This window comes from Pinus tabuliformis, chromosome 2_2 (genome assembly GCF_031772625.1).
Source record: "Pinus tabuliformis cultivar Carrire ecotype Pingquan chromosome 2_2, CPIR1, whole genome shotgun sequence".
Taxonomy (NCBI): domain Eukaryota; kingdom Viridiplantae; phylum Streptophyta; class Pinopsida; order Pinales; family Pinaceae; genus Pinus; species Pinus tabuliformis.
In genome coordinates this window covers 638,854,272-638,868,107 of record NC_142300.1, presented here as the reverse complement: position 1 = coordinate 638,868,107, position 13,836 = coordinate 638,854,272, and the positions used below count along the sequence as shown (strand labels likewise).

The 13,836-nt window shown below is 32.0% G+C and overlaps 1 pseudogene; it reads right to left on the bottom strand.

The window, feature by feature from the left end:
- Window positions 1-216: 216 nt before the first annotated feature.
- On the bottom strand, window positions 217-1,130 carry LOC149194246 (cytochrome P450 94B1 pseudogene; annotated as a pseudogene).
- Between the last annotated feature and the right edge of the window lie 12,706 nt (window positions 1,131-13,836).

Genomic DNA, 13,836 nt, shown 5'->3' with positions numbered 1-13,836 from the left:
AACAAAAGAAGACAGAAGAAATTTAAACAAGGACCAGATTTCTTCTCTATTTCGTTCATGCTACTTACTATTTTTCTAGATGATGCAAGGCCAAATTGGATGCCTGTCAAAGTCAACTGTGGGAACCGAGCAGCTTCTTCCAAGCAAGAAACAAAGTAAACTTCCCGGCTCGTCTTTCCTTTTGCAGGGACCAGTGCTGCTCATTTCCCGCCTCCGCTACTGAATGACATCCATGGCGAACTCGTGCACAGCTTTTACTGCGCAGCGGAAGCATTTTTCCGACCCAGTGTTGAGCATCCTATTTATATTCCACGCCAACGAGATCGGCGCAGTGGAGCGCCGAGCGCTGAGCTCGGTTGCTACATCGAAAGCCTGCGTGAACTCCGAAACAGAAAGGCTCGCATCAAGGCTAGCCGGATCGATCCCGAACGCAACTTTGCATATATTATCAAACGCGAAACACTGCAGAATGTCCTGAAAATCCAATCCTCTGCCCATCTGGCTGGCCTCATCAAGAATTGGCAGGAGTCGATCCGTGACCTCTTCGATGACTCGCAGAACAAATTCCCGCAGAGAGCAAGTGTTGAACTCATAGCTGGCAACCTTGCGCTGCAATTTCCAGGCATTCCCGTCGGAATTAACGATCCCCTTCCCCAACAGATCGTGCAGAATGGCCGTAAAGGGCTTCCCCTTTAGATAATTGTCGAATTGGGTCTTCAGTATATACTTAATATTCTCAGGATTCGCCGTCACAACTGTCCGAACCGCTCCCAGTCGCTCGACCAGAATGGTCTGCGTGGGGGATTCTGCGAGCATTTCTGCATACCATTGAAGCAAGCGGCCTAACCCATGACTAGATATGATCTCGGGCCGGAAACAAGCCTGGGACGAGACAAAATTCTACAGAAAACGCAAACCATGAGTACCAGCAGCAGCAACACCCCAAGCGGCAGAGTAACAACAGTGCTACGTGGCAGTTAGCATACTATTTGGCCTCGCCTAAACATTGCAGTGTGTCGTTTGGGCAGAGAGGAAGGGTGACGGAAACCGTTGAGAGCTAATAAAATAACCAGAAAACACAATGACATTGGGTTGCTCACAAGGAAACCGATAATGGCTACACTACTCATGAACAGCTTGTTGGCCTTCCTTAAACCGATCCCTGCCACTTTTCCGACACTAAATCTTTGTGAATAATGGCGCTTCTTATATAATCAACAAAAATTCGGGGTCCAGTAGACCATGTGTTTACAGGAAGTACGACTCCGAGTATAACTCTGTTGAGAATATCAAAATTATATATTCATAACACAAATTTACATTCAATAGAAATATTGATTAACTACGTAATATATTCATTCAAATATATATAAACTTTTTTTTATAATAGATATTATATTTAAAAATTCTAATTATAATTATAATATGAGCGTTTGACGGGTGGAGAGTGGCTTCACGCGTGGAGAGCTGCTTCTGAAACGTATAACATCTGAATAACATCTGTTCGTAAGACCGAGGACTTCTTAAAAGTATGCTGCGGAAATTCATGTCTGTAGAGACCGATGGATACATACTGGGGAAAATACTATAGTTAGTGAAACCACCGCTATCATAGCATACAACCAACTCTATCCTAACAAGAAATCGTAATCCATAATCGATATTAAACCTATTTATACGAACGTAAGAATAAAGTTGTTAGTTATGTAAATAAAGTGGTTGACGGGAGACGCAAACTAGCCATTAGCTGAACTTATTAGCATCTTAATGAGTAAGACTTGTTAGTTGGGACACAAACATGGTATCTATAGTACTCTATATAATCAGTGTGAGTACAGTGTCTTCAGCTTGTAATCACTGCTTACTTAACCATGTAGTTGAATCGAATACGTATACAGGAATAATGGAGTTCAATCTATGTAATAAAGCTAGTTACAGTAGAGGTAGTATTACCATTAAGCTTAGTAAGTATAAGATACGTATAGCTCAACTATTCAGCAGTAGTTTGACATTACTAGAGGATCGTATTTGTTCCCTAATCAAATGAGTACTGATATTATTATAGCTTAAGCACGGTTTAACTGTATTCAAATTAGCTTCATAAGGTTAAGATCACCATAGTTATGCAAAGGTTATGTTACTGTAATCACTGGATATTGCTATTCCACTGTAATGGTAATCATAGCATGTAAAACATAACTACTTCTGTTAGCTTATCACATTGGGTGTAATAGAACTTTCCATAATAGTTACAAGCTGCTTAGTGTAAGTGAACCCTTATGAAAAGTACCTAGTAAGCTTTGGCATCTTACAAGAGCAATGGGCTTAGTACTCATAATACATGTGTTATCCTATTCGATTAGGTTACATTACCATTAAAGCTGACCAGTAATGATACTAATACTGGTGTAATAACATGACTGTAATTGATCTCTTGCTTATCTATAAGTACAACTATTACTCGTATTAAGCTCTTGTTATAAGTAACCTCTTTATCCGTAATGAATGTGTAATAAATACTCACTTGATTAGCTCACTACTTATACTTACATCATGTGAACACACATAGTGATGGTAATGGTGATAATAGAGCTAACTAAGCATGAAACACGGTATTACAGTTTTTTATACCACGTTATTCCCCTAATATATTGAGTAAGGATCATAGTGACAAAGCAACAAGTATACTATGTAAGCATAATAGCAACACGATATGAGCTGCATATTGATTGCCATTGCTTTTACTGTTTATCTGTATTACTTAGTCCATTTGAGTACTATAACCATTAGTTCTCCATATTCATGAGAAGCATAGGCCTGTAGCTTACATCTTACAAGTACAACACTGATATCATGTAACTACAATATCAAGCATAATGGTTACAACTCTATTCAATAAGTGGAATCGAACCACTTAATATGCACATGCTCAACAGTCATAACCTTCAGAGAAACGGGGCTGGCTGGAGGGGCTTGCCATCAAATTCACAATCTAAGCATAACCGGGCCTATCTTGCTAGCTTAGGCTTAACATTTGAAACTATATGTTTAGTAATCTATTACAGAATAAATGTTTGACCGGCTCAATAAGAAATATATCTAGGAGCGTAGCGAGGGTTTCCTGCTAGTAATAATCAATATCCTTTTCCATCTAGTCATGTAGGCAGGCTGGTAATGACAGAAAGAGTATATCCTCATAGGTCGCCCAAAGGTTTGGACTCATGGTTGGTAGATCCGATGGGAGGCATCATAACACTTCAAACCCTTCTAATGTAACACTTACATGTGGATAAAGATATATATCTATTTGTTTTAAGGACTAGCTTAATCAAAGTACAACCATTGTGTTTACTATCTATAACTAACACTATTAGCTTAGTTTACCATGTTAGAGCTTACAGCTTATCGTATAAACTGGTGATACTTAAGCTTACGATTGTTACTAGTATGGTCTCTTCCTAATCAATTACATGCTAAGCTGCTTAGTTTATTCTATGCTTGCTTCTATATAAACTGTTGCAGCATATAATATAAAATTCCTGCTCAATGCAGGGACTAGCTGCGGTGCAACCTACCTTGTTTCTAATTGAAATTTTTAAAATTTTACTGTAGATTTTAAATATTATGACCATGAAATGTGTTTGATATTGTGATTTAATATTATCCAAAAATTCCCGTGTTTGTGTAGTTCTTTACCATAAAGAGATTTTTGTTTTAATATATTTAAATATTAAACAAAAGCTTACCATTTCAAATATTTATGTGAAGAAGTAATGAAATTTGTTGTGTGATTTACATCGGTGGAAAAAATGAATTTCTTCTTTTATTAATGATTAATTAGTAATATTGTATTAATATTATTTAGTCTTGCTTTCATCTAGGAATAGGTAATAATAATTAAATTTGTAGTTAAATCATTATATAGATGGATTAATTTAGATTGGATTCATTTTAATATATTGGATTCGTATTCAATTTAATTTTAAAACCATTAGGGTGCAATGAGATTAATAGAGCAATAGACATTATTATACTAAATAAGTATGGGTTTAATTACCACCTTGATCAAGTGATGCTCTTTTTTGGTGTGAAGAAAATGTTTCCTTATATCACCAATATTTTTTATCTTTAAAACTGTTGTTAACGAAAATATTTTGTAATCATAATTCATATATTTATACGATAAAATTATATTTAATAATTAATTTAAATATTTTTAATTAATTTTTTTTATTAAATATTTTGAACTATTTTTTTTTTTAAATTAATAATAATGAAGATAGCTTAAATTCATGGTTCCGAATTGATATTTTCTTTACTTATTTGGTTTAAGTTTAAAATAATTCTTAAACTGATAATAATTTCTTTAGTAAAAGAAATTAAAATACTTAAGACGTTATTACGAGTAGATGATGAGGATATTTTGTGACACGAGCCATGGCATATATTTTTATTTTATTGGAAGTGAATGATGAGAATGTTTTGTGAGATGAGCCATGACATACATGTTTGGTTAAGGAAATCGCTCATAATTTATTTTAATATTTTAAATGTATTTTATAATATTATTTAAATATTTTCAATATAATTTAATGGTAAATATTTGTATTTATTTAAAAGAATGATTTTTAAAATTTAATCAAATTTAGAAGTGGTGAAAAGGGAGGGATACTTCAATATATCTTTAAACTAAAAGTGGTTAAGTATTTGTAGGGATTGGGAAGCATGATAAATAATTAAATTTTATCTTTTTTATAAGACATTTAATTAGCTAAAAAAAATAAAAAATATCTGTGTTCACAGTATTAGGACACTCTTTGTTAATTATTCATGCTGCAAACAAATTTTAAGATATAAATATAGTCTCATATATAATAATGTCTTTAAACAATATTTAGCTTTATATGATCGGATAAAAGCTATGGAATATTTAATTTATAATTAATATTCATGATTAATTCATAATTAAATTAAGGCTATGATTATTTTGAAATCAAGTTTTTGAAATTATAATTTAATTATTAGATTGGGAAGCGTTTTCTAATCCAATTCAAAATGGTACAAATATTATAATATTTAACATTCAGTATATATATATATATATATATATATATATATATATATATATATATATATATATATATATATATATATAATATTTCAAAATATAAATATACAATAATGTGTTTTATATATATATATATATAATAATGTCTTTAAACAATATATATATATATATAATAATGTCCTTAAACAATATTTAGTTTTATATGATTGGATAAAAGCTATGAAATATTTAATTTATAATTAATATTCATGAGTAATTCATAATTAAATTAAGGGGTATGTTTATTTTGAAATCAAGTTTTTGAAATTGTAATTTAATTATTGGGTTGAGAGGTGTTTTCCAATCCAATTCAAAATGGTACAAATACTATAACATTTAATATTTGGCCTAGATTATATTAAAATAAAATAAAATAATTAATAGTAATTAAAATAATTTATATTTATTGTAATTATGGATCTACCAAGCATTTAGAGGGATCAAATAAAAAGGGTTTGCATTTCAAGAGATTTGATCCCTCTAGGTGCTTGATAGATACAAAATTAAGATGGATCTATGCTCATCAATAATTAATAGATGGTTGGTAGGGATATAACATCTAGGAAATATTCACCAAATATTTTTAGTAATAGTTGGAATAGAAGTTTGATATTTATATTAAAGATAGATATGCCCTTTTTGCTTTCATTTAAATTAAAAAAAATGTTATAAAATTCAATTAAAATAAATATATATAAAATAATTTGACCATAAAATGAGATATGATTTTTGAGTATGTCGTATTGATAAGCCATATTATTGAAACAAAGTTTATTCATAAGTTAAAAATCAATATGGTATATTGGGATTAATCTTTATAGTTCATGAAATTGTTACATGCCTTTTAAATGTATATACTTTTAACTCATATATTAATTATATATATAGCCTTATATATAGCCAATTTGAGATGTATCATGAAGTAAGTGTTTAAATGCCTATAATGAATTTATATATGTAGATATTACCAATCATTCAATTTATATGGCTTACCTAAATGTGACAAGAAGTGCTCTCGATCCTACTATAATAGAGATGTAATATTTTTAAAAAAATCTTGGTCAAAATAAAATATAACTTAAAAATAAAATAAAGAAACATAAAATTCTCTATCCCATGGTTTTTCACTTTGGTATTTTTCTCTAATTTGGCCTATTTAAAGGCTAATAATTAAATGAGCCTAGATCCATCTTAACTCGGGATCTACCAAGTATCTAGAAAGATCAAATATATTTTCACTCTAAAAAAAAGTTCACACTTCAAGATAAAGATTTTATCCTTCTCAGTATTTGGTAAATCCAGAATTAAGATAAAACTAAATTGATTCAAAATTAAGATAAATATAAATTGATTAATAGTCATAATCATCTCTTTTATTCCAAATAACTTTATAATCAAATATAAATAATAAAGAAATCTTATAAATTAAAAAAATGAAAAAAAAAACTATATGAACAAAAAAAATATTAAATATGATTTTCAAAACAAAATGTTTATTTGGGAGATTATTATTTTTTTCTGTAAATCAATATCATAATGCGTTCTTAACTTTCCCTTTGTTTATGAATCCCAGCAAAGCTTAGATCACATCTCGTTTTCCTCACCACGTGTTTTCATGACATTAAGATAATGTTTATGATGGATCATGCCATGAGAGTACTATGTGAAGCCAGATTATCTATGTTTCCATATAAATATAAGTGATATGCTTCATGTAGTCACCAAGGTTTCCCACATAAACTCCAGACTCTCTTCCTCTTTATTAATTTGTTAGTTTGAAATTTTACATGTTTCTTAACTAGTTAGTTTGAGATGGACTTTGAGTTCCACTAAGTTTTTATGACATATTACTCGTGTATTCAAAAGATGTTTTTGGTGGCAATGGATTTTGTGGAAATGGCCTTTGGTTATATTATTATCGTAATTTATGGTTTGGGGATGAAATTATATATCTATTTATATATATATATATATGGTTTTATGGTTTTTTTTAATGGGATTTCAAAGTTTTACTATGAAAATTACTCATAATTTGTTATATATTATAAATATTAATTGTAAAAGATGTTTTGTAGTATCACATAAAAATAAAATGGAATGAAATATATTGGAAAGGAAATGAATATAATGGAAATATAAAGTTTTTTTTGTTTAACCTTGAATGAGCCTTACCTAATCCATAGTTAAGCTTTATGTATTAGAAAAATAAGCCATAATAACAATACACCCTTATATAGTTCAAATTCCTCAGCTCTATAAGAGATTCTAATTACTCTTAAGAACTAGCTTCTATTTATGAAATGTAATTACATCAATCGTCCCTTCAACCAATCCTTGATTAAAGGGCTCATGTCCTTAGTATCCCTATAATTAGGGGAATATTGTTCTATGACTCAAATATCTATCTATATTATTATTTCTTAATTAGAAATTTGAAGGATATGATTCTAGATTTGGTGTCTTGTGTGATTGAAGGCTTGGAAAGCCTTGGAATTTGATGAGGGGACATGATCACCCGTTAATCTCATGTAAGCTTTGTTAAGGGTCTTCTTGAATTTCAACTTGTTTGAACCATAGGCTAGTGTAGCCTTAGACATGCGTGAAACATCAAAATCATAACTAAACTAAGCTAAATCATCTCATTAACAACAAATTACTTAAAATTGAACATAATTATATTAACCATGATCAAGAGAGTTTTCATACAATAGAAAGGTGATAAATATATTTCAAAAAATGTGCCTCGTGATGCAACCATTGAGAGGCCCATCATCTTCCCCCAACTTAATATTTTTCACACCCTTGTGTAAATAAAAATGATGATGTAGCTATTACTACTAATTCTCTTCCTGATTTAGTATTGTTGATCTCTACAAGCCCGCTTAAAATCATATCCACAAATTGGGTAATCGAGCCCTTTCCATGGTATTGAGCACCTCTCTTGACATTGTTCCATTGTTCCATTGTTCCCTCTCTTTCTCCTCATCTAATACTCTTATCGGTGTAGGGTGTGGAGGGAAAAGCGTGTTGAGCCTAATCCCAATCCAACTGAAATTAAACTCCTTAATGAACTCTTACATAATTGGGCCCTAAATATGGAAGCTTCCGAGTTACTAGGGGAATGAGGTTTAACCCTCTTGAGGCCATGTGGCATGCATTCCACCATATTTAAAATGCCTGAGCTCTTCTTCCATGTATCAACCCCTAGTTCATTTTCCATGTAAATGAAATAAGACCAAGGTCATTGGACATGTATTCCATGATGCATGGTGGGAAAACCATTATAGTGGGCATCATTTGTGTTTTATTTATGGCTATGGAGATTGGCAAAGGCAAAGAGGCATTAATTAGCATTTAATTATGAAAATGAAGGAAAATAGGAGAAAAGGGAGATGAAGAGACACAAATTTGCATGCAAAGGAAATTAGAGGAAAAATGAAGGAAAATGAAGAAAATAGAGGCATCAATGATAAAAAGGCTACAGAGAAATAGTTGCTAGCTTTTTGACACTTTTTGGTTTAAGCTATTGTTCTTTCTCTCTCTCTCATACACTCTTGCACACTTAGAGAATCCTTAGAGAATGCTTAGAGCACTATAATACTCACTTGGATATGGAGAAAGTAGGTAAGGAGAAAGTAAGGAATTGGTGTGCAAAGGAAGGAAAGGTTGGATCAACAACTACAACAAGGATATTTTTCGTGTAACATGTTGCATGTGTTATTTCGTTTTTGGTTTATGGATGCATGATACATGCATGTGATTCTCTGGTTGTGTATTGTCATTAGCATGAATATTTTCTTGGAATGACAGTGGTTTCAGCCTTGCCTTTCCACTTCCTAGATATCCATGGTGTTGTTGGTTTCCCACTTGTTTTTCTAATTGGTTCTCATGTTCCCTATGGTTGTTGGTTGGAACAAACGCTATGGAGCCATATACAACTTGATTTGAGTTATTAGGTCCTGGAGCCTACTTGTTGGGACGAATGATTTGGAGCCTTGTGGGTTGAGTTACTAGTCCTTGGAGCCGCGGGTTGGAACAAACGCTTTGGAGCCCTGATTTAGCTGTGGGTTGAGTTACTAGTTACTAGAACCTTGGACATCTTGGGTAGAGACTGATCTGGTTGATGTTAATGATTTCTAGACCGCGAGGTGAAATCGCTATAGTGGAGGGATGACGTGGTTTCACCTCTATAATCCCTTATTAGCTTTTTTTTGGTTTGACCCTTATGAAATCACATTCAAGCTTGGATTATGCTGTGAGGGTGATTCTTTGAAAGAGAAATTTGGTTCAGCCCAATCTATGGTTGGGTGGTACGTGGAAGTCCCTGACTTGGTTGGCATTTCCATATGTTAATAAGAGTTATTTTCCTCTTGATATATATAAGCACTTGTACTAGTTATCATGTTGACATTATGGTTGATTTTCCATGGTCTCTATTATAGTTATTTTTTGGTTATATATCTGGTTATATGAATTATTTTATCTATGGCTCTTGACATGTTTTGACAAATTAATAAATGGTTAATGAATGCATGGGCTAACAAGTGTTATTTCAGCTATTTTGAGAGGGAATTATACCTTCTTGGCTATTCTCATATGAATTTCAAAAGCTTATGATTAGATATGCATTCATGACGTGTGGCTCTCATGTTTTATGTTTGATGAAATGTCTATCATGGATTAGGCCCGTATAGGTCACGTTTTTGGTTGATTTTTGTATTTTTCATCATTTTTATCAGCATTTACATGTTTTTGGAAAGTTACATCTAGTTTTGGGTAGTGGTCTAGAGGCTAGCCTAAAAGTTGGCTTAGATCTCAGAATCACAAGCACAACACTAGAGGTTTCGGGTCATAACCGCATGAAGGCAAGCCTATGAGTGATGTTATAGACTTCCAACTGCATGGATGCAGTGTCAAGGGTGTGGCTATAGATCTAGGTTAGTGAAAAAAGGTTATAGATTAGGGATTGATCACCTAGGGTGGCTATTTGGATCCTAAGTGGTTTGTAGTCCTTGAGGTATGTCAGAAAGGTTCTAGTTTGTTGGCCCCACTTCCATAACTAGAACTTAGAGGTCGGGTCATATCATAGTGACACTCTTCTCATGTTTACCTTAGCAAGATGTGATATTGGGTAAAGGTAGTGTAGTGTGGTTACATTCCCTTGCAAGTATAATTGTATCCTCAAAATATACAATTTCCTTTCTCTACTTTTCTTGTAGGATAGGAATAAGCTCTAGATTAGATGTGAGGGTCATATGATTGGTAATGAGCTCTTTAGACTTCATAGCCTTTATTTTGCTTCATAGGTGTTTCTTAACTTGTATTCTCTATATTTTTTTAGTGTATCCATCCTCACTTCCTCATGATGAATCCAAGAGCATAAGGCCCTTAGTTAAATTTCCCCTACATATAGGTTGGAGGTCCAATTTTAGGGGTAAGGAAAGGTAAAATTGTGAAAATAAAAATCATATATTTGTGCCCTTTATTCTTCATTTCTCTCTTAGCATGTGTCAATAAAATTATTAGGGATGTACACCCTAAAGGGAATTTTCTTTACTAGCCTACCCATATGGAACTTATGCCAATGTTTCTTGATGAAAAGGATATGAATTCTATTTGGGCGCCAACAAATTAGAGTTTGATATGAAATATTTCCCATCTTAGAGATATATGATTTCATGATTTCCACTTTCCTAATTTGGCTAGAAAATTATTTTCTTTTTTGGTTATATCTTCCTTCGAAGACTTATTCTTAGCCTCAACATGTCATTTGCTAAAAATGTTTTTCATTTTCATTATTTGGAATTTCTATTACAGATTATTGAGTTGTCATTCTAGGTCATTTGTACTACTTTCCTCTAACTTTTTCCACCTTGATTCTCTTTTCCTTTTCTAGGATGTTCCACTTAAAGCTTCACTTCTCAATGCCTCTCATTTTATTAATGTGAGCTACATAGATAATCTATTTGTGGAGTTACTACATTCTCCTCCTCTTATGTCTCTAGTGAGCCCTTGGTAGGGTTAGGAATGTACTCCAAGTCTATATGGTGATAGAGATATGTCTAATAATTTTGGGGTTTGTATGAGACCTTATTCTTTCCCTTCCAAACATATGTCCGATTGTTTCCCTGATACTCAAGGGCTATTCACTATAGTCCATATATTTGTTAATGTGGCAAGTAATTCTTCATCTTCTTATTCTATCTTTACCCATTTTTTATATTTTCTTCTTCTTAAGGCGTATTCCCTCCCAACCTTACTCCTTCCTTATTTATCCCTCTCTGGGTTGGGTTCCTTGAAAGTCTACTAAGAGGCCACAAACTACTCCCTATATATGCTCACAAAATCCTCCCAGGATACTATGATAGCTTGCAACTATATAGCATAAAAAACTACAAGTTTAATGAGGCCATGGTGGGCCAATGCCTTTAGTTTATCCTTCTTGACCTTGGAACTCATCTCCCTCAAAGATTTTGGAAAGAATTAGGGGATGTTGAGGTTTTCTTCAAGTCCCTATTGAAAAATATTCATAAGTTAGTGTGAACATATAAAATGATATCCATATGGCATACTTAGGATCCCTTCACAAGTTATATATTTTAGAAAATAATATAATACCTCATCCCAAGGTGTTGGGACATTTTCCCTCTTGACTTCATCCTTATTCTCTTTTGGTTCTTCATATCTCAAGAAAAGTAATTTCTTAGAATAAGTAGTAGGTTGTTTTTCATCCTTATCGAAGGATAGACCAATATGGAAGCCTAAAAATCTTCTTATGATGACCTTATTTACTTACACTTCCATTCCTCTTACTACTATTATGTATCCCTAACCTTTGGCATTTGAAAAAATGTTTGCAAACTTGTTAAAGTACACAAATCAATTTTATTGTTTCAATTCATTATTGTTGAGCACAAAAATATAATTAAAATCACGACTCTTACAAAAATTGATGTCTTTTAGTGCCTTTGTGACTTCATCCTAAAGAAATAAATCATCAATGAACCCCATAGAAGGAAATTTACATTTAGAAACAAATTTCTCCATGATATGCCACATATTGGTAGCCCCACCAATCTATATCTCCATGTATTCCTAGGCCTTTCATGTGGTAAATTCTTCCAACAATATAACAATAATGAATACCAATAATCTCATCTCCAGTTATGTATTACACTTATGGGGATTTTTCATATATTATTTCCATCTCTTCATGGAATCAAATTGTAACTACACATCTTCTCAAGAGATCTTTTGCACTAAGATGTGCTTCTAAATATCTAGCATGGAATCAATTTTCTTCAAAAACATTTGTACTTTCTCATAATTTTTTCTTTGAATAAAGTTTAAATTATCTTGGATTTTGAAAGAATAATTAATGAAATTGATGAGATCACGCTTATTGGGTCAATAATCATTTACTTCATTCTCTAACTATGAATTTTTTTCCTATTATTGTCTCATTTGCTTGACTATTGATCCAATTGCATCCATAGTTACTTCATTCACTACGAGCCCTATATAAGATATGAATTCTACTCTATATTCTTGAACATTCAAAAAAATAGATTTATAAGTTAATACAATATCCTTATAATAAGAAAAACGCCTCCTTTTATGATAAAACATCTTGCTTTTATTAGATTGCCTTATGTTCTATTTATGGTTCTTGTAAAAGGTAAAATATTCCAAGTCCACTAGATCTGTGGGTGGGTGAAGCAACATCTCCATTAACAATGAATCTATATATACTCAATTTTTGAAAAGTTTTGATGAATCTACACTTCCTCAATTAGTCTAGCTCTAGATGTTGGTAGTATGTTCTTCAATAATTTTTACTGCTTTTTTATGATCCTCTTGATTTTTGAATTTCTGTTTGAATTCTTTCTTTTTCCATCCTCCATGATATTTGGAAGAAATGTTTGATATTTTTTTCAAAGGGATAGTCATGTTTCCACACACCTATATGGGATCCATATCCTATTTCTTATGAAAAATTGTGTATATCTTAAAGACAATGGTGAAAAATTATGGTTTTCATACAAGTTTTGACTCCACTCCAACGACGCTAGCTTAATGATCACTCAATACCATTGAACCTAAGTATTAGATAATAATGGATTTCAAAGTATATCCATCATGCAACTATTTCAAACTTAGTTTTTGAAGATGAAGCATGAAAAAATTTAGACCTCTTTTGGATTGAAAAGAGGGTTTAATTATATAGAGTATATGGATTCAAAAAACATTATCAACATGAAAGCAACATCTTTATGCATTTTTTAGTAGGGAAAGATGGATGCCTTCACATTTATTGGTGAAGGTAGAATCTTTTTCTCGCCTTAATATGTTTATCTTCACCATTTTGAGTTAGTACTCACCTCTAGCTTAAAGAGAAGTTTATTGTGAACATATTTGCTAACTATGTTTCATTATAGTTATTAGTGAATACTAGAAAAATGAATTAACTTAAAAATTACATTAAATAATAAAATTATTCATATCTTTTTATTTATAAACTTTTTAATTGCAACATATAAGATATAACAAGGAAAAAAAACATATGTTTTTAATGTAACCATTTCATTTTTTATTTTTTATATTTTTTCAAATAGTGGGAAAATCTATCACAACCCAATTGTCAAACAAGTAGTGGGGATATCCATCACTATATGCTATGCGCAAAACCAGACTGACTCATTATTGCTATTCAATGTACACTACCTATA